Raw genomic sequence first — 26,271 nt, forward strand, 5'->3', positions numbered from 1 at the left:
ATCAGTTTGAGTGAGGTTTGTGACAGCCCATCAACCACAGACATGATGGTGGAGGCCGCCCCACGTCCGGCATAACATTATGGGAGGAGAGGGAACCTTGGAGTATTTCCATTATACAAAGTAAGAGAGAGATGAAGGGCTTTTTAAAAATTAGAACTCCTAATTTTTCATCTTCTGAAGTGTCTTTACACAAATGCAAGGAGTGCAAGAAGTAAAAAAGAACTAGAAGTGGTACTAATTGGTAAAGATGGTGACCTTGTGGACATAGCTTAAATCTGGTGGGATGATACTTACATCTAGAATGTCAGTACAGAAATCTATAAAGGATGGAAGGGGAAGAAGAAGTTGAGAGTTGGCAATGTAAGTTGGCAACAAAGATGTGGTTAGCTGTGAAAATTTCTACGTAAGGTTAGAAAGAATGAAAACCAAACTACCAACAAGAGCTGTGGAGGAAAATGAGAACAATTAATTTCTGGAACAACACTTCAGGTGCTTGTAAAAACAAAGAATACTGTGTGCATGGGGATTTCCAACAATGCTGACTTCTATTGGGTTACACATAAAGCCAAACATCCTCCATCATGGAGGTTTCTAAATTTATACAGAAAAGAATTTTATGCTCCATAAATTAAATAATCCAGCCACAGGAGAAGCCAGTCTGGATCTCCTTCACAATGGTCTATACAAGGCCTAAATCATGACAAATCAAGTAAATTTTTCCAATGGTTAATTACTTTGTCTATAACTCCAGATGGGATGTCTTTTTAAAAGAGATGGCTATAGCTCATACAGAAGCTATGGGCTTGCTACAGAAGTTTTTGGGTGAGATTCTTTGACCTGTGCTATGCAGGAGGTTGCAGAAGAAGATCATGATGGTCCCTTTGGTTCCTAAGATTTTTGAATATCATGGCTTTCTAAGTTTAAGATGGACTCCCAATTGATTCCAGTGCTTGAAAATGCAAGCCATGAGATGGCCTATTGCTAGTGAGGAACTTCTTGAGAACATGGGAAGCTTGACACCAGAGATGAGACACAAAGGCCATTAATACCACTGAAATGAATGAATGGACCACAATTCTTTTTTGGCAATGTTTGTCCAGTTTTGCTGGTGAAGGTGTACTCTAATTAAACATTACAAGGAATTGAGTTGCAGAATATAACTGTCAAGGCTTTTTCCCCACTTTGAACTTTAGAGTTCAAGAAGTGGGGACTTGCATGATCACTTCTAAGCTTAATTACTAGCTTAAATTTTGTACGCTTTCCCCCAGCCAGAAGTCTGTCTGGCACACTTTCTGTTCCCTCAAACCTTCCCTGGGGAACCCAAGACCTAAACCCCTTGGGTCTTAAAATAAGGAGAAATTAACCATCCCCCTTCTTTTCCCCCCAGACTCTCCCCTCCCTGGGTTGCCTTGAGAGGCTTACACAGATTCAAACTCCTTGGATCTTAAAACAAAGAGGAATTAACCATCCCCCCTTTTTTCCCCCCACCAATCCCTGGTGAGTTTAGACTCAATCCCTTGGATTCTAAAACAAGGAAAAATCAATCAAGTTCTTAAAAAGAAATCTTTTAATTAAACAGAGAAAAGGTAAAAATTATCTCTGTAAAATCAGGATGGAAAATGCTTTACAGGGTACTCAGATTCATATAGACTAGGGGGACTCCCGCCCTAGCCTGAGATTCAAAGTTACAGCAAACAGAGGTAAAAATCCTTCCAGCAAAAAGACACATTTACAAGTTAAGAAAACAAACATAAGACTAATCCACCTTGCTTGGCTATTACTTACTATTTTGAAACATGAAAGACTGATTCAGAAAGATTGGGAAAGCCTGGGTGAAGTCCCACTCAGTCCCGAGAGCAAACAATGAACAAAACAAAAAGCACAAACAAAGACTTCCCTCCACCAAGATTTGAAAGTATCTTGTCCCCCTAGTGGTCCTCTGGTCAGGTGTCAGCCAGGTTTACTGAGCTTCTTAACCCTTTACAGGTAAAAGAGACATTAACCCTTAACCATCTGTTTATAAAGTATTAGATTTCAAAAAAGATCACTGTATAATTAAATAATCCTGGCCCTAATCCTGCAGATGTATGGACACAATTAACTTGATTTTCTCCAACTAGCCTCGTTGACTGTTACTTGCTTATTTGCCCAATGATGAATTAGATGAGAAAATGAATAGTTTTCACAGTCCTTCCTCTCTGCAACCCACACACACACTTGGGACATTCAGTTTATCACATGCGTAAACTGGGTCTACACTAAGGAATTTGACAAAAAGATTCCCACTGGTGCTACCATTAATTCAACTTGATGGGTGGAAGTTTTAGTGGGAAACAGTGCTGACAAGGCTTTAGTGGCATTTTTGTTTGTTCCATGTCAATGAAACTTCAGCAGGTACAATTTATTTTTCTACTCTTTGAATAAGATTGGCAGCCTGGCCTACAGCTGTTGGCTTGCTAGATGAAATACTGAAACCACAGGCAGGTTGACTCAATGGTTCATAGAAATGCAAGAGAAACTTTTCAAAATGTTTTTAGCCTAGACTGAAAACTGTATTCAAACAGTAGAAAAACAAGTTTGCCATTCATTCTTGGATGCTATCACCTTTATTCTATTCTTGGAATAAAATTACATTTCAACTATAAATTATAGCTTTTAATTATATCATATTGGATTTTTATAATAGTTCCTAGTGAAATTGCTGTTACAACCTTAACTATACTGCTTCACAAACACCATATCTTCCTTTGCTCCCAGTGAAGCAAAGAGGACACTAACATTTAAGTGAACTGGAGTGACAATAAAGATCATGACTTTGGAAGAAACCGGTCACACTAAAATCACTGACCTGTAGATTTGCTTGGGGCCACTAACATTGATATTTTAATAGTTCCTCTGTCTATTAATCATCTAATCTTAATTTCTGACTTCAGTGACATGTGTGTCATATAGAGTTAGAGACTAAATGATCTCTAACTCTATTTATCTTGTTGCCTTTAATCCTGAGCAGCACAATATATCTCATGATCTCCAGAGGAAACAAGTTTGTAAGCAGAAGAGCCACAAGAACAGATACAACTGACTTTAAATAAATACTTCCTAATTCATCAGATGACTTTTATTTAGTTCTCCACTGTTCTCCCCGTCCTCTGACCATGTTCACCCCCGCAATTGGTCATACACTTTTTCATAGCTCCATCTCATTACCTCTGGAATTATTTCCTCAATGGCAAGAAGTTTATTAAGGGAAGCTGTGTCTAAAGTATGGTATGAGGCTATGGTAACAGGTGCCTTTATAATAATCCTTATATAAGTAAGAGATAAGGCCCAAGACTTCTGCAGTTCATGCCATGGAAGTTACTTAGGCATAAAATTGTGCTGAAAATGTGAATTAAGTGCAAACTGACTAGGAAGATAACTTTAAACAGTTACTGAAAGAGGTGTAAACTATCCCATTCATTATAGTGAGTGAGTTCTACACCCAAATGACAATTTCAACTTAAAGATTAACTATATCGCTGGTGATAAACATTGTAGAAATATATCCATCTGATGCACTTATCCTAATTCTTGCAGTACAATTCTGTAATGTCAAGGCAAAAATCTGCCACACACAAACTAAAATATGGGGAATAAGCTATCAAAATAAGAAACAGAGGGTTACCATTGCTAATTGCAGTCTTCATTTTCATATTTAAATAAATAAAACCCTCAATTTGTTTTAAGTGAAGCTGATGCAGAATTTCCACCATAATCTCAACACAAGCCAAATACTTTGCTGCAGAACCTGGGTTCAGACTAACAGAATACACAGGGAATGGGGAATAGATTTGTTGTGTTATAGATTTTTCTACAAAAACAATTTCCTAAAATCTTCACATTGTCTTTTCTTCTGCCCCACTTTCTCAATAGCAGCTGAAAAATTTTAAACAATAAAAAACCCCAAAAAGTGAATTATCACATCTATATGTTGTGTCTGCCTGTGAGGCAACTCACCTGTGCCAGGACTGGGACACAGGTGGTCTTTTCTAATGGTTAGAGCCACAAACCAAAGCTGGAGTCAGGAATCACCAATCAAGTCAATGGTCAGAACTGGAGTCAGTACTGGAGTCAGAGGTCAGAGCCTGAGTCAAAAGCTGGACAAGGGAGCTGGCCTGGGATGGACTAGAGTAGGACCAGAACAGTGCAGGAGTGACAATGGGAACATGGCTGGGTATAGGAGAAATTGCTTGTGCCTGCAGCGGCAGTGAACATCCAGTGACCTGCTAAGCTTAAATGCAGATCTGTCGGCTCTATCCGCTGATCAGGCAATTCTGCCACAGTCTAGCTGTGCTCATTAACCTTCCTGAACGTTGAACCGGATAGTCCTAGGCCAGGGGTAGGAAGTGAATGGCACGTGTGCCAAAGGTGGCACACGAGCTGATTTTCAGTGGCACTCGCACTGCCCAGGTCTGTGCCTTAGTTTCCCACCTGTAAAATAAGAATAATAGCACTTCCTTTCCTCATAAGTGTGTTGTGTGTATGTGGTTCTGAGGCAAAATACATTAAAGACTGTGAGTCACTCAGATGCTCAGATAATAGGGGCCATGTAAGTGCCTAAACTAGAGATAGAAAGCCAGTGGGTGTTTTAACATAATTAACTACAACTGAAATTTCAGTTAAAGAGCAGGCCTGGTTAAATAATAGTAATACAAGAATCAGCAGTCAAAATTTTCACATTGTACCTCAAATAATTTAGCAGGCAGGACATAATTTGGGATTACATTGTTACAGATTTATGAGTTCTTATTTTGTATTGTCTGGCATGCAATTTGAATTAATAGATGAATTCAGTTTATAAATTACTATTAGTGACAAGTTTCAGAGTAGCAGCCATGTTAGTCTGTAACAGCAAAAACAACGAGGAGTCCTTCTGGCACCTTAGAAACTAACAAATGTATTTGGGCATAAGCTTTTGTGGGCTAGAACCCACTTCATCAGATGCATGCAGTGGAAAATACAGGAGCAGGTATAAATACATGAAAAGATGGGAGTTGCCTTACCAAGTGTGAGATCAGTCTAATGAGACAATTCAATTAACAGCAGGATACCAAAGGAGGAAAAATAACTTTTGTAGTGGTAATGAGAGTGGCCCATTTCAAACAATTAACAAGAAGGTGTAACAGTAGGGAGGAATTAGTATGGAGGACATTAGGTTTAGATTTTGTAATGACCCAATTATTCCCTCAGACAAACACCTATTGCTCATTCTTTTAGCACACTTCTTTCACATTGCCTTACATTACAGGAGCTTGGCTGTTGGCTCTTTTTCCTGTTCTTCATCTTTTAAATGTGAGTATGTGGTCTATCAACATTAGATTCAAGCTCCTGGTTGGGCAATAGCTGTGCCTTACCTTGTGCATGTGAGGCACCATGCACATGGATTGAAATATGTAAGAAACAATAACTAATACAGCTATTTCAAAATATGACAGTTGTGTGTAATGGGAATAGGGTGAATAGAACTGACCAGAACAGAAAAACTACTGATCCATCAGAGAAAACAGAAGTGCTTTCTTCTGTTCATTTATATCTTTGAGACTATATATAGAAGATAAATCTATACACTGCAAGCAAGACAAAAAGATGTTATCAGGAATAGGGCTCCATGGAGTTCGCTTTCAGGGAAGCACATATATTTTTGTTTATAGTTAGATATTTTTTCTCAGTTGTAGCCTAAAGTTGAGACTATAGTGTGATAACAGATGGGTCTGTGGGATTCAAGGACTTCTACAATCTCCTCAGGGGTATGGATCCTGAGATAATCATGTAAAGAGGGTCAATACAGACTGATGGGTGCAATGTTGACACTTTTCCTATGGCTGTTTCCTTAAAAGTGAATATAATGCTGCTAGTTCAACTAAAAGAAGCAAGTTTGCTTCTATAATGACTAAAAATACTTAAGATTCTGGAAGAATTCTGACTTGTTGGTACATCATAAATTATCTAAATGTGAGTTAACATTCAATAATCACATACTGTAGTTCAGCGGAAATAATTGTGCAGTTCTCTAAATTGCCTATCTCCTTTCTTCCCCTCAACAATATTTATTTCCAACAATAAAAACTTCTTTTATTAGAAATAAGATAACTCCAGGGGGTAAGATAGTATGTAATACATATTAAATCACCCCTCCCCTCCAAGGATCAGGCATACTTCATTACATTTTAGGCTTAATAAATGCCCTAGGGGTATAATTATATCATTTTCCCATTGTATGCTGTGTCCCATTGCTTATTTGTTTGTTTTTGAAAGAGACTAGCACATCATATTAAAAGTCAAAGAGTGAATAGTCAGCATCACTTTCCTACTTTCCATTTAACTCCATTGATACTAGAAGTTCCTGAAGTGTAATACCAGCAGTTGGTTGTGTGCTGGGAAAGTTTTTGGCTCCTGATCCTCATCAATTAATTTGCTAGTACAGCGTATGTTGCCCAGCAGTCTTTTTGGTTAGCCAGTTACATGTCTGTCAGTAATGGAGCTCATCAAACTATTTGTTTGTGTCTGCGACTGCCAACTCTGCATCCCCGAATCCCATTTTGGTTATTGGATTTCTTCAAATGTATCACAATTATGAATCAGATCTTTAAAGTAATAATTTTCAGACCTTGGGCTGTTCATGAATTATTTCTTGTGTGCCCATAGATGGCTGGGTATGTTAGATGGAAAATGTTTCTCTTTAATTTTTAAGGTGGTCAGGTTCTCCCCCTTCCCACCCCCTCCCCCCCCCCCACACACAAGGAGCTTCTGTATGCTTGGGAGAGGTTGGCTAGAGGAGCAATCCTACCCTACTCAGAGAGGGGAACTGAATGGGGGTTCCTAGCAGGTGGCCTGATATGGTGAAGGAGAAGTAGCTGTTGCCTGGCTGATACTGAAAATCAGGGGATGGGTGCATAGCATCAGAGTCCCTCCTAGTTTTGGTTCTTGAAAGTCTAAGCTGGGCAGGCAGCCGTTGACAGAGAGAGAATGAGGTTGTAGCTAGTGTGGAATTCTCACTCTGCATTAGCAATTTCAACTTTTATATCTCCTCCTCCTGTGCTGATGAAAGCCAGAAAGGGGAGGAGAACGGGGGTGCGCGATTGTGAGGAAGACATGGTAAGCCCTTCATGACCTCCTAGGGGTGCTGGAAGGAAGTTCTTTCTGCAGCAGCTACAATGGTCACTGCAGTAGCCGGTGCACCCTTTGCATGACAGTCACTTTATAACTCAGCCGTAGGCTGAAAATTGTAACAAGCCAAGCTCCCATTAGCATTTCAGAAAAAAAATTATTTTACTGCTCTGTCCCCAAACATAACTGATTCCTCTCCTCATCACATCAGTAGCCACAGGTCCGGCCTAAAAGCATTGAGGATTAACGAGGTGATTTTTTTTGGGATACACCTATAGATTTGACTTAACTGATTTATCTTGAATAAGTATATGTTATCCAGGGGCGGCTCCAGGCACCAGCGCAGCAAGCACGTGCCTGGGACAGCAAGCTGTGGGGGGCAGCCTACCAGTTGCTGTGAGGGCAGCAGGCAGGGGGCTTTCAGTGGCATGCCTGCAGGAGGTCCTTCAGTCCTGCGGCTTCGGCGGCAATTTGGCAGTGGGGACGCTGATGGCACGGCACCGGCGGACCTCTCGTAGGCATGCCGCTGAATCTGCGTTACCAGCAGACCGCCCACAGGTGTGCTGCAAAAGCCGCCTGCCTGCCATGCTTGGGGCGGCAAAAAACATAGAGCCACCCCTGGTGTTATCTATAGGTTCCTGCCCCAAATACCCCCTGCTTTAGAGGAGAAGCTCAGCTACCTGCCCTATTAACCGTAGTGATTGATTTGTATCAGGTTTACAGCACTTGTAGTATTTCAAAACTATTCTTATTTGCCTAAGCCTTATAACTGCATTTTTCTTGTTTCCTGTAATCAATAAACCTGCTGTCTTTTTCAGATGAAAACTGCCTGTGCTCCTAAAGTTTATTTATTAAGATTATGGAGACAAGGTAAAAAAACAAACTAGATGCTGCGGGTGCACTCAACATTTTCCACTGAATACTTAAAAACAAGTAAAATGAAGTGAACATTTAATCTTTCCTTCCTGCTTCTCCAATCTGCATATTAATTGCTCTTAATTTACAATAACTAAGCCAATACTCCTGGCTAAGATGTTGAAACCTTGTTGTCCATAGTAGATTCTAAGTCTTATATGAGTAGAGATGATTAGAATGTTTTCCTTTTAAAAAGGGGTTTTGTTTTATTTGGTGTTTGCAGGTTTCTCCATTACATTTTCTGACAGGTTCTATCTCAGGGTTCTGGTCATAAATGCCATTGCCTTTCTTATGTGACCTTTTGTCAGGGCAAGTCACTTAACCTCACTGCCTCATTCTACCTTATCTTAAAATGTTTGAGGCACACTGTGATGCTTAACCCTTTGCAAACTACTGTATGCCCATGATGAATGGACTTCAAAGAGTTTGTACATTACATGGAGATTCTTGCTTGCGTTGTAGGAAATCAAACTGGAGTATCTGAATATATTTGTTCATATAAAGAAGCTTGAATGAAAATACATTTTTAATCAATTAGTTAATTAATGCAGGAACAAAATATAACTGGCATTTTGAAGGATTCTGTAAATTATCCACAAGTACTCTTTCTAAGGCCATGTCTACACTTACAAGCTTACAGCGGCACAGATGTACCGATACAGCTGTGCTGCTGGAAGAGCGCTTGTGTGGCCATGTTATGCTGATCGGAGAGAGCTCTCCCCTCAACATAAAAAAACCAGCTAAACAAGGGGCAGTAGCTATGTTAGCGGTAGACCATCTCCCACCAACATAGCGCTGTGCACACGAGCCTTTATGCTGGAAAAACTTATGTTCCTTTGGGCGGGGGGTGTTTTGCTGACATAAGTGCTAGTGTAGACATAAATACAGTGCTTGAAACAACTAAAATAGTTTTATTTTTGAATGTTTTGTATACATTTTAAATAAGACACATTAAGATCTTTTGTTCTGTTATAATCATTTGGTTGTGAGAATAAAAGGCTGTAAAAAGTTTTTGTTCTTTATGCACTAATTTAAAATGGCGAAAAAACATTGATTTTCTTGGTCCTGAGACTTTACGTGCAAACAGATTTCTTATCTGTAAAATACTCTGCATTTTGAAGGCCCCATTCAGCAAAGTACTTAAGCATATGCATAACTTTCATTTCATATGTACTTTATTTATTTAGCAAAAACAACGAGGAGTCATTGAGGCACCTTAGAGACTAACAAATTTATTTGGGCATAGGGTTTCGTGGGCTACAATTCACTTCATCAGATGCATGGAGTGAAAAATACACTAGGCAGGTATAAATGTACAGCACATGAAAAGATGGGAGTTGCCTTACCAAGTGAGCGGTCAGTGCTAAAAAGGCCAATTCAATCAGGGTGTATGTGGTCCATTTCCCAAAAATTGACAAGAATGTCAGTATCAACAGAGGGAAAATTACTTTTTGTAGTGACTCAGCCACTCCCAGTCTTTATTCAGGCTTAATTTGATGGTGTCAAGTTTGCAAATTAATTCCAGCTCAGCAGTTTTTCGCTGAAGTCTGTTTTTGAAGGTTTTTTTTTGAAGAATGGCCACTTTTAAGTCTGTTATTGAGTGTCCAGGGATATTGAAGTGCTCTCCTATTGGTTTTCAGGATCATAAAAATATTCTTTTTCTCTATCTCACACACACATACCCATGCCCCGTTGCCCGTATTATCACTATCAGCCCCATCCATCACTCATTTCTTCCTGGGCAAGGTAGATAAAATGGGCCTTGCAGTGTGCTCTGAAGGCTGACAAACTCAGGATGTTATGAACCTGGGGGAAAAGTGAGTTCTAAAGGTCTGATGTCCTAATGGAAAATGTCCTGTCATCTACCCCACTCTCATGTGGATGGGGCTTCAGGTCAAGCATCTCCACTGATTGCAACCATAGCATGTGAGTAGTACCATTGATTTCAATAGAACTACTTGAGTGCTCCAAGTCTAAGCACACTGCTGATGCAGTCTATGCCTTCTTTTCCCACCTCACCGCAGTATACACTTGTGACATAACAAGAAAGTAATCAAGGAAGGTGTTTAAATCATAATGCAGATCCTTGACATGCATATTTGGATACGTATTTGAAAACTTAAAGAATGTTATTGATCTCTAAGAAGTGGTGTTTTGGGGTGGTGTGGGACATGGAGTGAGATGCATATTAAGGTTTTTTCTAAAAACTCAAGTGTTTTACACTGCAGTCTACAATGGTTCAAAAAAGAGTCTATTGTCTTATGTAAGTATGCTTCAAAGAGAGTTTTTAAGAAGCAGAGGTTAGATACAGACTATGGTTAAAAAAACAAAACAAACAAACAAAAAACCCCTAGTGCATATTCAGTACATTATTTCCATAGACATATTAGGGGAATCAAGAAACATAGGAAAATCAGTTACCTTATTTTAATTTTATTCAGTGCCTGAAATATGCTGGGCACTTCGCAGATATGTGTAAAGTTACAATCTATGTTCTGAAGAGCTTACAATCTGTGCATCCATACAGATAGACTTGCAGTTTGCCCTGCAATTGGATTCCCCAGAGGTGCAACTGCAGGATCAGGCTCTAATAGACCAAAAGGACCCCCACAAAGATAAAAGTTTGGTGACAGAGAAGCAATACTGAAGGAAAGTGATATTAGGCATTTGTCTTGTTAGGTCAGCATTCTTTTAAATCCTATTCCTTCCTTTTGTCCATTTTACCATTTGTCCCTGTTGCAAAACCATGTTAACAATGCCTCTTCCTCTATCTCCCATCCCTGTGCCTTCCTTCCTCTTACTCTGTCCTCTCAGGGTATGCCTACATTTAAAACGTTGCACAGCTGCCTACACCAGGGGTTAGATTGGAATAGCTATGTTTCTCAGGAGGTTGAAATACCCACACCCCTGAAAGACATCATTATACATTTATAATTGTAAATTCCTAGTGTAGACCAGGCCTCAGCCAAAGTCCTTGGGTTAAATTAAAACACAGTTAGTACTTCTCTGCATCCTGGGGGATTCGCACTATGGAAGGTAGGCAGTGGTGATGCTGCCCAAGTATTACGAATGGCAGCTTTAAATTGCAGTTGGGTTTTCTACTAAGAACTTTCAGCAAAGGCTATCCTGGGAAATAACTGATTCAGCACATCCCTGACCAGTGCTGCTTGCATTTGGGGGTTTGTTGGTTAATAACAGGTGCCCAGTGGAGGGGTATTTGAGCCATTGTTTGTAGCTGCAACCTTTCTCCAAGCAGAGTTTCACTGGTACACAGGACTTTGCATCATGGAAATCAGACTAGCCCAAGGCTGAATCTAGCCCTATATTTTAGTTACAGTTCTTGTATGTGTGTGTTTTTTCCCTTTTAATCTCCCTCAGTGTAGTGGGTTAGTGGTTGTCCCTCTCACACTGGCTCAGAGGGAAGCCACTGCACCTCACTACATCACTATGGGTTGGCCCAGACACAGGAGGAATTAGCGAATCAGGAGCTATGATCTGGTTAGGTTAGTGGGGCTCTGGCCCTCAAGCAGGGTGGAGCAGCAAACTGTTAGGGGGATGCTGGCCCTCAAGCAGGTGGAACAGCAAACAGCCTAGGGGTTCAGGTCCTCAGGCGAGGGTTTAGCCACAAACAGCCTATTCGGACTAAGGTAGGGAGGATGCCACCCCAGGGATGATGTTGGCAGCTGGGGGTAGAGGGCTCCAAGCCCACTCTACTTCATCAGGTCCCAGCCCAGGGCCCTGTCACTGGTGGAGGGCTCTCCCACTGGGTCAGCAGGGATTTCACCGAAACATGCTGGCTTGAGCACTGACGGCAAAACTGGACGAAAGTCTGTTTTCCCTGATCTACTTCAGAATTTCTGTCCAGCAGGAAATTCTGACATTTCAAAATCTTTTTTGTCCCAAATAAACAAAACCACCCTTGTGTCAGTGAAGACACAACCGGAGAATGCTCTCTTCCAAGAATCCAATAATCTTGTCTAAGTAATATGTCAGTGTTCACATAGAAAAAGGAATATCATAAAGCAAAAGTATATTGGACCTCCTCCAGAAACTTAACAGATGGAAGAGGAGATAATATATCAGTGCAAAGGACAGAAAGTTGTTAATGTAACTACGTTTTTCAGGCAGCTCAGTGACTGATACATTTTTCTACACTGATGATAGTACATTTTTGCAATATGTAATTACAACTAAAAATAAATCTTTCTTAAATGTGGATACATTTTGTAGGGGAATGCAGCTTTCCTGAATATTGATCACTTCTCCAGACTAGTAGAAATGGCATATAATCTTCTCCTTCAGCCTCTTTGTTTCCTACCATTTTCTTTCAGTGGCAAAATTGCACTGATAGCTGTTTAAGAGATTAACCATAAAAAGTTTTTATTTTTTTATTTTAGAGTTTCTCATTAGTTTTGCAAAATTTAACTATGTCTGCACTGTGGTCCAGTGCAGACTACAGGGATGTGAATTGCAGAATGCACCAAATTGTTACACTGTAATTGTCCTATGTAGACCCTGCTAGTATGAACTAAAAGGTACCTACGTCACATTAACATAGTCCTCTTTCAAACAGCACTATGTTAACATGAACTAGGTACCTTTTAAGTTGTGCAGCAGTGTCCTCATAGGGCAGTTACAGCACAGCATGTAAAACACACACAGCTATAATCCAAACTGCAGAGCTATGTAGACAAGCTCTATGATTCAATTGGACAGTCTCCTCTTAGAGACTAGTAAAGCCATCATCTACACAATGCCTTATTTCTTCACCAACTTTTTTTAAAAAATTAAATATAATGCTCATGAAAGTTGCCATGTGGACAGTGGTGGACACTGATGTCTTCTGTTTATCATCAGAAAAGGGTAATAGTATGGACAGCGACATTGCCTGATCAGTGATCTACATGTACCTGTAATAATCAGTGGCCAGATCCTCACTACCATCCTTTTTGCCTCTGGCATAGTTTGGGAAAGGGATTGACATAATACTATTTTGGCAGCCCTTGGATCCTCAGACTGCTAAACACTAATCCAGTCTTACAGAGCACCTCAGGGCTTCTCTAAGCACCAAGGACCTCTAGAGAGCCATTCCAGCTCTCAGGGCTCTCCAGAGCACAGCAGTTCTCCAGCTACATCCCCTTTTCCCCAGCCAGGTCCTTTACTTTGGGGTTAAGTGTGGCATAGGACTTGGTATGTCAGCTTTAGGCATCTGGGGCACTCCCTTGTTCTAGGAGAGTCCCCATGTAGCTGATTAGATCAGCTTTAAGATCAGAGTGGCAGAAAGTAGCCTTATCTTTGGGAGGAAGAGATGGGCAGGCAGAATTGGCCCCAACTCAACAAATATTGGTGACTAAATTGGGTATAAATAAAGAATAATAGAACAAAGGGTAGATTCTTGTGAGGGGTTGAGCAGGCTTCATTTCCCATTGTCCTCTTCCTTTGCAGAGAAGCATATTAGCATGTCAGCTTGCCTTCTCTTGCACATTGCTTTGTTCATTTTAAATAGCTGGCATGGGCAGTTGGTAAAGTGCAGAAAGCTGGTTTGGGGCATTACCTGAATAAGTACAAACCCATGAAAAAGGGTAGCAAAACAGGGACTAAATTAGTACATGACGTGGGTGGAAACACCTACATTCATGATGTGTTTATTGTTCAGTTGTTCCTCTTCCTCCGCACCTCTCTTCAAATCTCTTCTTCTCCCTCCCAATTTTTGTATCAGTTATGCTAAGACTAGAGGATGTTCTGTGTGATTTCCACGAGATTGTAGTCAGGATGAGAAAACTATTGAAATCAGTGTTGTAGATCATGTGCATTCCTCTAATACAACATGCTTCATATCATGGCTCGGTATTTCTCCAGGGGGCAGAAGACATAGGCCCCAATTCAGCAAAATACTTAAGCATGTGCCTAAATCTAAGCACATGAGTTATGTATCTTGCTGTATCAGAGTCAAAATGCTGATTGTTCTTCTCTTAAGTACTTTAGGGAAATTACTGCAATTTATCAGAGGGGTAGCCGTGTTAGTTTGGATCTGTAAAAGCAGCGAAGAATCTTGTGGCACCTTATAGACTAACACGAAAGCTCGTGCTCCTAAATGTCTGTTAGTCTATAAGGTGCCACAAGATTCTTTGCTGCTTTTACTGCAATTTAGGATGACAGACTGAAAAACTTCCAGGGCTGAATTCTTCATGGACAAGGCGTAGAGTACTGATCACTGACTACAGATGGGGTGTGTAATATTTGAATCTCCGGGGATATCTCCATGTACATTAAACATAAACAGAGTTTGAGGTATTTTCTAGCCTGCAGAGGATATTAATTCCCATTAATGCACATTATTTGCCAGTTAAAGTGGTCTGCTCCCTGACAAGCAATATTTTGTGTACATTAGTCTTATGATTTTGATTACTACTTCTTCTTTACTTGTTCTCTAATAAAGCTGTGGACTTTAGTCCTTCCAAGCAATGAATAAATTGGGAAGGATATGAAAATATGTCCATTTTTTTTAATGTTCCAGCAGTGGTTAAGAATAAAGTGCTAAGCATCTTGTTAAAATATCTACTAAAATAGCATTAATGATATCTGTGTCATACAATCTCTAGTTACAAGGTTTCTCTTACTTATTTCTTTACTTGTTAAAATGCTCTAGATTAGGAAAAAAGGGGAATTATCTGCCATCTCTGACTCTTTCCATCTGGAAAGTTGAATTAAAAACATTTAGGAGTGTGAATTTTCTTTTTATATTAGATGTGAATTTAAGCAGCCTAGTGTTACTGAATTTAGTATTTAATATCATATTTCATGATGGAGTATAAACAAAGGATTATGATCAGGAAGCTAATTTGCAGCTGGGACTCTGGGAATTTTGTAAGATGTAAAGCTCCAGGCAACAGTAAATATGTCAAGCAGGCTCATATAGATTCTGCTAATCCAGATTTTTTCCATTATGATTTCATCCAACATCTCTGGAAGTGTTCTTGGTATAAAAATGTGAACTTTCCAAAACACTTGTGAAAGTCAAAGTAGAGTTAAAAACTGTTAAAAGATTTGGGAATTAAATTAACTAACTTTTATATTATGCTCACACTGAAGAAGTGCTATTAGTACATTTTGCTTAACTAATTTAAAATGATATTAAGGAAGCAATTGCTTAAATAGATAGCTTTTAACATGAAGAAATATAAAATTATTCTTAAGACAACCATTGCACAAGTGAAGAAAACAAGTTAACATGACAACTCTTAGATGAAAAGGAGACAAGTGATGTGACAACTGTGCAAAGGATATCTTGAAAAAATAGGATAATTTCCCCATACTGTAGGCAACATGGGAACTACAACATGGGTGAAAGGAGGCTAGCTAGAATTAATGCTGCCATTAGGAAACTGGGAAGAGAACAGAACACAAGGTTGGTGTGGATTGTCTCCAAGATCACTCAAGTGTCAAATGTAAGGGATGGAACATACAGAAGTAAAGACAGCTAACTAAGCAATTGATATTTGGGAAGGGAGGTTTGAGAATCACAGAGAACTGGAATGGCAGCACTGAAATGAGACAACTGTTTGAAATAGATTGTACTGCATCTGCTTTCCGTAGTTGCAAACAAAATCTGGAGAACAATTTTCACAGTTGTCAACACTGATGGATACAATCCACAGGATGAAGAAGAAAGATTACAAAGAAGGAGGAAAGTGGTGGCACTGCACAAAGGTATTTACAAAACTAGTGAAATACAACTTGTAGTGCAAAAAATGCTAAGCTAAGAACCATAAATGAAAAACTGAGTAATTATAAGGTCACTTGACACATACCTGGGTGTATAAATTACAATTTTGAACAAGGAAAGCTGCTCTTTTGGTAGTCTTCATTCAGACAGTTTTGGAAAGCAGAATGTTTTCATTTAAAAGATAAATCTAGTCCTCTAGCTATCTTTAGAAGATATTCATAAACTATAAATGTGTGCTCTTTTTTCTTTTTTAGAAAGTGGAGAAATTGCTTGCTTTCTTTAGTTCTCAAGTAACCTAGACCTGAGATTACTGTTAAGACATGTGACAGATAGGAGTTTGAGTGTGAGCATCTTCCTACTGCATAGTGGTTGAAGACAAGCTGTCTAGGGATGGAAAGAAGGTTTGTCTTTAATGTTCAAATCTTTTTCCAAACAAACTCACTGTGATCTAGAAGTTCTGTGGGGAGCAGGGTTAAAAAAATATTCCCTCAAAGGCTGTAGAGAAGCACAGAACGTGTCAAAAGCAATTACTGTCTTCTGTTTGTTGTAATGAAACAGTCTGGTCTAGAAAAGAAGTAGATAAAATGTTTTAATCAGTATTAGGGCTGAGTGAATAACAACATTTTTGGTTAATTGGGAGGGGAGAGTCTGAAGCAAAAAGTGCAAAAGAATTCCTATTTGATTTGAACCAATGTCTTTTTCTCACAAAGGCTTTCATTGAATCAAAAACCTGAAAAAAAAAGTTGTTGTTGTTTTGCTTTTCTGAGTTTTCATTTTGAATCAGCCATTTTGGGTATTTTTCACTTTTTTAAATTGGCCAATGTTAAATTGAAATGCTGTTTATAATTCAATTTTTTTAAAATAAAAGAGTTGAAATAGCAAAAAAAGTCTTTTTTTAAAATTCTACTGCAATCTTTTGTTGAATTCAACACAAACTCAATGAATATGTTTCAAGACCCAAAAATGCATTTTTTTGTGAAAAAATATTTGTCAAAAAAAATTCACCCACTGCTAAGCAACAGCTTTTCTTAATTATATAAAAAACAGAAAAAAATAAAAATAGAATATCTTAATATGACATGTCAGTAGTAATAGTGCATTTTATACCCTGCTACTACTGATGTCATTAAATAAAATTTTAGAATTCAAATTTTTTTCCAAAATTGAAATTTGTTAGAAATTCCAGTTTGTGGGAAATCTTAAAAATATTTATATTTTTGTTCAGATTCAGACAGAATAATAAATTTGGAAAACTGAAATTTCCCATGAACTGCACATTCCAAGATTCATCCAGATGTAACCTGCAGCCCCATCCCTGAGTCTCATAGAAGAGTGCTAACAGCTCTTTGGTGCTTAGGCATGTGTGCTATATGCAGAAGCTCCCTGAATTCTATGTATCAGGGGGTAGCCACGTTAGTCTATATCCACAAAAACAATGAAGAGTCCAGTGGCACCTTAAAGACTAACAGATTTATTTGGGCATAAGCTTTTGTGGGTAAAAAAAAAAAATTTCTTCAGATGCATAGAGTGAAAATTACAGATGCAGGTATTATTATAGTGACACATGAAGAGAAAGGAGTACCTTACAAGTGGAGAACCAGTGTCAACCCCCTTCTCTTCATATGTCAGGATAATAATACTTGCATCTGTAATTTTCACTCTATGCATCTGAAGAAATGTGTTTTGTTTTTTTTACCCATGAAAGCTTATGTCCAAATAAATCTGCTAGTCTTTAAGGTGCCCCCGGACTCCCCTGAATTCTATGTCTGCTGTGTAGTAGAAATGTATCAGTCCTGCTGAATCTTGAACCTCAAGTGTTTTGCTCTTTAACATAATTTTATTTATTTAAATTTTCAATAATAATGTGTCTATCCAATATTGTAGGACTACTTATTCACTCTACAAGGGCTTCCTCCTAAATTCACCTTGCCCCTCAGACTCACCAACCCAATGAGTTGTTGATCCCTATTCTTTGTGAATGACACACACACACACACACACCCCTCTGGAGAGTTATTATTTTCCCCTAAAGGAAATGCAGGATAACTAAAACAAAAATAATCTGACAATTTTGCCGATATACATATTTCACAACAATCTGTAGGCTTTACTCCTAGTACCTGAATAACTTCCATGCCTCTGCAATTCAATGTTTCAAAATCCAAGAAGTTGTTGCCTAATTCATGTCAGAAAAGGAACTGCAGAGCCAATTTACAAGAGGGGTAGAAGATTTTTGATGAAAATTGGTGCAGTTTGATGAACAGATGAAGGAGCAAACAATTTTGCTTTTTAATAATACCACTGGCTGCAAAGCAGGTGAGAAGATTCTGCATACATTCCATAAATTTGCATGTCTGTCTACTAAGGCTTTCACTCTCTAAAGACCTAGTTGACTTTATTTTTTAATGTACTTTTCTGTAGCATTAGTATAATGACTTATTTCTTCCTAGAGATTGTTGTGTACTTCATGTTCTATTACCAGCTTCTTTTTTATTAATAATTGAACTTGCTTTTACATTATGTGGTGAGGAAAAGCAACTCTAGCCTCTTTGCTGAAAGAGAGATTCCTTATTGAATTTTCAGACTTTCCTACCTCAGCCCATTACAACAACCTTTACACAGAAAAGAGGGATCACTTATTTTCCTACCTGGCCCAATTCCTCCTCCTACAGTCACCAGTCTGTTGAAATAAGACCCAAACACTGGATCCCATGTGTTTCTAAGCTAACTGGGTTTGGGCAGAGCCTAGTCACTGCTTTCTAGCACTGGGTCTGAGAGGCATGCTCCAAGGCTCAGAACTCTAGTCTGACCCCTTTCTTGGACTGTGGCATCGCACGTTGCAAGCACCCTAGACTTGAAGTCAGTGCCTTATACCTTCTAAGCCACCCCAGAGCTCCATCTTTGGTACAGACAGTCTGGGCATCTAACTTAACTGATTCATGAACAACGTGGGAGGAAAGCAAGGAACAAAGGCTTACCCAAGGAATTTCTTAACCACAGAACTGTTAGTGTGAAAAGTATGAGTTACAGATGTTTAAGAAATAACAAAAGTACGGAGACTTCCCCTAGACCTGTGGTTCTCAAACTTTTGTACTGGTGACCCCTTTCACATAGCGAGCCTCTGAGTGCGACGCCTCTCCCTCTTATAAATTAAAAACACTTTTTATATATTTAATACCATTATAAATGCTGGAAGCAAAGCATGATTTGGACTGGAGGCTGACAGCTTGTGACCCCCCATGTAAGAACCTCATTACCCCCTGAGGGGTCCTGACTCCCAGTTTGAGAACCCCTGGCCTAGACTGAACTCAGCACTTCTGTGAGTTTGAGATCTATTAGCATTTCAGACCACAAAGTCCCTCCTGCTTTCTCCTTCAAGCCAAGTCCTTCAGTTTTATGGTGATGGGTTGCCTTCCACCTCCCTTACTCAGAGAAACACCTTACTCCTTAAGTTCAGACTCTTTTTGCCAGGTAGGCCCTGGGGTAGGGAAAAAATTGTTCTGTGGGGCTGGGTTAGCATTTGAGAGACAATCAAATCTGCTGATTCCATACTTTAATTCTTATGTCTTCTCAATGACAGTCTTTCAACAAGGTCTCAAGCCCCTGTCCTGAACAGGGCTGCTATCTGGAATGCATATCCTCAATGTGTTTAGCACATATTACAAAATTGAGTTCCTAATATCAATGGAGTTCACAGTTTGATACACACATATCCCACTGTATCTCATCTTCCTCACATGATAGATAAATGGTTGATTATATATTTGAATAACTGTGACATCCATAGTCACACATCCTTTCAGAGTTTATCTTCAATCTCAATAAACATTCTGAAATATTTCTGAATTATTTAAAAAAACACAAAAGTATAGTTTGCTTGTTACCATCCCAGGTTTGTCATAGTTTTCACTAGAGTTAGGTATTCCATGATTTATTTATTTACATATGTTTAGGGTACATTGAGGCTGCACAGTTGAGCAGGAAATGCCAAAGTTCAAATTACGTGCCCAAGCTTAACTTTGTCCCATTGTCTGTTTGAGTAACTCGTATCAAAGTGATTTTGATGAGGGTTAGCTATATACTTACTGTTTCATATGCTCTTTCATGAAGGGCCATGCCCTTGATTCAAGCTGTGTGTTGTACTGTGAAATAAAATGAAGTCTGCCTCTAAGAGCAGCATATGTAGTATAGCTTCGCCTAACCTTATTTTGTGATAAGTTTGTTAGTACTGAATTCTGAATATTTCTGAAGAGACCAGGCTTTGTGCAGAGCAGCGTTATATTTTTGTTTTGTTATCTGCATTGTTGGTGAGGAAAAGACAGCAAAAAGGGAAGAAAGGTAGCTCATGCCATAGAGTGCTATCAGAATTCAACCATGCATCTATCAGTCCATGGAACTAAAATCATTTTATTAGGTGAGGAAATAACCTTCCCCAAACCATTAAAAACTGTCAAGATTTGTGCACCTCCATGTGTAACTTTTATTCAAATCAAATGCAAAATAGTTCATTAAATAAGATACAAACAAACAGATCTGACATATACTACATCTTAGGGTCAGTACAATAGCCACAAGCACTGGCAGGCTGTGATGGGGTAGTCTGCCCCCCCTAAGGGTAGTAGTGTCTATTGGTCAACCCACCCCTGTCATGTGTCATGGACCTTTAAGATTGTGAAAGGCCCACTATCTATATTAGGACCTAGGAGATATTGATAGACAGAAGCAGTTCCAAAATGAAATCCTGTCACTGTGCCTTCAGGGGCCAGGAACCTTGCAGAGAATGGGGCAAGACTCCCCTCTCACACAACCAATGGGGAATAAGCTGGGGGAAAGGAACCAACATAATTAATGACTCCTCCCTCATCATAGCAGGCTAGATGCCTGCCTGCCATGCCATGTGAGGATTAACTGTAAGGGGTGGGGACCAGCTGAGGGAGGAGTTGGCAGAGGGACTAGATACTTAAAACCCAGCTCAAAGGAGGAGAGCTGTGGATTCCTGTTTTGATGGTGTCACCATTTGAAGCACAACCACAAGTTGAGAAAGGGGGTTATGAGTTTTTTCCTGAATCAAAATGAGGGCTAACTAGAACTCTTCTATGGACCCAGAGTGGTGTGACCTATTTGGGCAATTAATTAAGTTAGTTGCATTTTGTAGAAAGACCTTAGTAGATCAGACGCTAGGAAGGAGGTGCATGCTTTGAACAGGCTGAACCTGGATAATTGATTGAAAGAACCTGAGAAGGTGCTTAATGCAGTGCATCTGCATTGAGACTCACACTCTGTGACACAAGGATAGAACACAGAGCTGCACAAGACTTGGCAGCTTCGGTAGCTGGGTCAGTGCTGAAGGGGGTGGAAAATGTCTGGAGTGGGGAATACCAGGATAAGTGAGTTTGTGAGGGTGTCTGTGTGGGGGGAGATTGGGGTAGTTAGGGGCTGTTTGTTGGGCTGAGGATAGCTGGGAGCTAGCAAAAGGAAGCTAAATGTTTAGGTATGTCATTCTCCAGAGGCTGGGGTGTTAAGGGAAAAATAAATATTGCAAGACCTACAATAAAATGGTACAAGTTGGTAACATTGTTGGGGGGCAGAAGGAGAAGAGGTGGGTACTCAGAGATGAGGGGCGGAGATGATGGGCACAGCTGAGCTTGTGAAAGTGTTCAGGGGGCTAGCTAGATTTGTGAATGTATCTAGAGGATTAGCTGGAGTTTCTGGAGGTCCTAGGGGAAGCTGTGGGGTAGCTGAGTTTGAGCAACTCTGGGGGGAAAAGGTGGTGGTAAATAGGGATAGGTGGTGAAAGAGGGAGTTTTCTGGGAGCTGGGAGTAGATGAGGGGAAGCTGGGCTGGGTGGCTAAATGTGAAGGTGGGATTGGGGGGGCAGAGGAGCTGGCCATGAGTTTCTGGGGTGGGCAGACTTGCTGGGAGGAGGAAACTAGGGTCAGTGCTAGCCTCACCTCCGGCCTTTGCATGGGCTCAGCAGGTGCCACAGCAGCCTCTGTGGCCATGAGGCACAAACACTGTCCATCGCTGCATCCCAGCTTGATGTCTTACATTCAGTCTTGTCCGAGGGAATACATAAGTGTGGCTGCATGTGTGAGTTTCGCTGGTCAGGTGACACATGATGCTGGTCAGGTCTGGACATAGTTGGATTCAGGAGAGGAGATGAATAATTCCATTTTAATCTTACTTTACTTACTTTAATTCCTTTGACTTCTGTGTTGGATGGCCAACTTGCTGGAGTGGACTGATGGCTCTGCTTAGTCTCTGCCCATTCCCTCCCCCAGGAATACAGTAAGAGCAGTCCTGGTACTCCTGTGCAAACTAGAGACTGCAATTCTGCTCTGCTTTTCTCAAAGCTGTCCAAACGGATGAAAGGAGACTCCTCATTTCCCCCTCCCCTGCATGTGCACTGCACACCTGCTTAGAGACTAAGCAGAATATGTTCCTATGGACACTTTATACCATGTCCTATATCTTTTGAATCGCCATGTGTTCTGCATAAAACAAAACCAGAGCTTTAGTATGGCAGTTTTCTCCAGTCTGTGCAGGCAATTACAGGGAGAAGCAGCACATTGTTATCTGAGTTCACTGGGACATATCTTTTTAATCAACATGAGAGACATGATTGTCAGAAATGCACAAAGTTAAGCAGGAGCTACTGATTACTGGGCTTGTGTTTGGGCTATCAAATGGGCTTTTATAAATGAAAAAGTTTATATGTAAGTTAATTCTATTTGGACTACTAAATGTTGATTGTCTTTCTGAACATTAAAATAATGGAATAGATAATACAATTCAAACTTTACCAGGTGTCTATTTGCAACAACATGTTCCATCTGTTTTGGGCTTAAGTCATCATTTTTATAAAAAGAACAGGAGTATTTTTGGCACCTTAGAGACTAACAAATTTGTTTGAGCATAAGCTTTCATGAGCTACAGCCCACTTCTTCAGATGTATATATTGAGGAGATATATATAAACAATATATGTTCTATTCTATGCATCCGAAGAAGTGCCACAAGTACTCCTTTTCTTTTTGTGGATACAGACTAACACAGCTGCTACTCTGAAACCTGCCATCATTTTTATAACTCCTCTGATGTCAAAGGAGTTATATCAGGGATGGACTTTTTCCAATATTTTCACTTACTGGGTGGCTTAATCTAAAGTTTCAGAAGCAATCTCTTTGTGTATCTTATTCACCTGCATGTGAAAAGTCTATTCTGATTTTAGAGATATTACCAATTCCAGTGGTATTCCCTATACTTAAAATGAGGCCTGCATCTGGAACTTGTAATGCCTCTAAAACCAGAATGAAATATTTTAAGTGAGACCACAGTAGGGTCAATGCAGAGGGCCATCTGTCTTAACATGACCTCACTGGTATGTAGGCCTTGTGTTGGTTCTTGGTAAAGGGATGAATGTCACTCCTAATCTTCTCCCATTTATCCTCTCTCATAGTTATTTTAAACAGAAGTTAAGATTTCAAGCTGCAAAGGAACTCAGAAAAGGCATTTGCTATTCGAGGTAGGAAAAAAATCTTTTTTAAAAAAAGAGGAAATAACATTCTCTCTAATATGTTGAGGTAACATGACAAGGGAATCAAAACAAGATTCTGTTCAGAATGTCAGATAAAGCTATGTATTGAATAGAGAAGAAATCCAATCTAACAAAAACCAAGGCACTAATAATTCAAGTGACAAATTGCTATCATCTCATCAGTCAATGAGCAGCCCGAATTCCCTTCATTTCTGAAATGTTCTTATTTTGCTAAGGTGTCATTGGGTGCAACATTCAAAATAATGAGGGTTCTCATAGTGATAGTGAAGGCTAGTTTCCTCATTCTTCTTATGTAAGTATAGCAGAGAAGTTCTCTTGTGACTAAAATTAATTACCTAATTACAATAACAGAGCAGTGTGAGCTCAAGATACTATGCGTTTACCATTGTTTCCAGTGGAATAACCGTTAACTTTTTTATTATTTGTATTATAGTACTGCCTAAAGGTACTAATAGAGATCATGGCCCTCTTGCACTGGGCACTGAACATAGAGGGAGAGACAGTTTCTGCCCTCCAGAATTAACAATCTAAACAGACACAAGGGACAAAGGATAGGAGAAAGGCAGTAGTATTAGCACCATTGTACAGATATGGCTAGATTATGGATTTAGGCAAAAATTACACTGCCTCAGGAGTAGTCTGTGAAAGCATTGTGACTCAGAGATATGTCCCTAAGTTACAATTCCTCCCATCCTTTTTTCCTTGTTCTGAGGAGGGTAGTAATTTGCTGTTGGCCTACACCAGCAGTGAACTGCAACATCCCCTATCACAGGGAATGGCAACCTTTGGCACACGGCTGACCAGGGTAAGGCCTCTGGAGGGCCGGGATGGTTTGTTTATCTGCCGCATCCTCAGGTTCAGCCTATCATGGCTCCCACTGGCCATGGTTCACTGTCCTAGGCCAATGGGGGCTGCGGGAAGCAGCGTGGGCCGAGGGATGTGCTGGCCGCTGCTTCTCGTAGCCCCCATTGGCCTGGAGCAAAGAACTGTGGCCAGTGGGAACTGAGATCTGCTGAATCTGTGGTTGTGGCAGGTAAACAAACTGGTCGGGCCCACCGGGGTGCTTACCCTGGCCAGTGAGTAGGAGGTGAAACCAAAGCTCTGCTCACCTGCTTAGAGAGGGAGTAGGCAGACATGCAGCCCCACTTACTACTGTTTTCCAGTGCCTGGACCTGAATAGCCTATGCAGGGTGTTCTTGGGCTCTGAGATATATAGAACCATGGAACTGACAAAGTGATACTGAGGTAATCTCTGAGCAATGTTTAATACCTGTCAATATTAAGGGTCCAGACAGACTGAGCTAAAGCTATTAAAGTAGTTTTAAACAATAAAAGAGAAAGGGGGTAGCTCTGACTTGTGTGTTGGAGAGAGTAAAACTTTGGGTGAGTTCTCTCTTAATAACACACAGTTGAAATCATTGAAGCTTAAAGCCTACCCATTTATAGGAAATGACAGTAAACCAACGCCAATTTACAGTAACTATTAATCTTGATAAAATGGCAGGTTTTAAGTGTCATGTTCCCATTCTATCGAATCAGACGACTTTTTACGATTTAGGAAAAAATAAAATTGATTAGGGATGGAGAATAATATCAATTTCTCATTTCACATTATTCACAAATATGAATGATCACTATGTTTCGGAAGAATTTACTTAGTCCTCTTTAGAAGTTATAAGTTTTATCTAACTTTTAGAATCTGAATTAAACTATAGTGACCAGATGTCCCAATTTTATAGGGACAGTCCCGATTTTTGGATCTTTTCCTTATATTGGCTCCTATTACCCTCCACCCTATCCCAATTTTTCATGTTTGCTGTCCAGGCATGCTAGAATTAAACTAAGATTTCTGTTGATATCTAGTACACTCATCTTCAGCTTCGCCTTTGCTTGGGAGAAGTATTGTACATGGAATCTGTCAAAATTCCATGTTATGAGTTGAGTAAGTTTAACTTGATCAAATCCTCTAAAATCTTCCAACTCCCTTACCTTTAAGGAGACTGTTCATTGTATTTTGTAGTTATTTTCCACAACCTTTCTGCTCAGAAGTTGTAAGTGTTCTTCATACACAGGATTCATAAATTTTAAGTATAAAAGCTCCTATCATTATCTAGACTCCTCTCTTGCTTAGGATAGGCTATAAATTTTCACCCAGTATTCCCTACATTAAGACCAATAACTTGTGGCTGAATTAGAAGGTATCTTTTAGAAAAACATTCAATCCTGATTTAAAGACTTCAAGTGATTGACGATCCACCACATCACTTGGTAAATTATTCCAGTAATTAATTACCTTCACTGTTAAAAATGTGCATCTCATTTCCAGTTTGAATTTGTCAAATATCATCTTCCAGCCCAGGGATTGTTTTGTCTTTGTTCGTTAGAGTCGAGCCTACCATTCAGAAACCTTCTCCCTAAGTAGGTACTTATACATGATGATCATGTCACTCTTTACCTTCTCTGATAAGCTAAATAGATTGAGCTTCTTAAGTACACATCTACCTCAATATAACTCTGTCCTTGGGAGCCAAAAAATCTTACCATGTTATAAGTGAAACCGCGTTATATTGAACTTGATTTAATCCGCTGGAGCGTGCAGCCCCGCACCCTCGGAGTGCTGCTTTACTGTGTTATATCCAAATTCATGTTATATCGGGTGGCGTTATATCAGGGTAGAGGTGTATTTCACTGTAAGGTATATTTTCCAGACCTCAAATCATTCTTGTAGCTCTTCTCAACAACTACTCTTGTAGTATCCTTAACATCTTTTCGTTACATTTAGAAGATTCAAAGAGAGATTCATATTAGTGTTACTGATAAAAGGTGACAAATTATGTTTTTTATCTCCTCATTGGAATGAGCTATGTCTCTCATTTTAGCTTTTATAGGCAAAATCCTATCCTTAGATACTGTGCCAAAGGTGACTC

The sequence above is a fragment of the Gopherus flavomarginatus genome, chromosome 3 (genome assembly GCF_025201925.1).
Source record: "Gopherus flavomarginatus isolate rGopFla2 chromosome 3, rGopFla2.mat.asm, whole genome shotgun sequence".
Lineage (NCBI taxonomy): Eukaryota > Metazoa > Chordata > Testudines > Testudinidae > Gopherus > Gopherus flavomarginatus.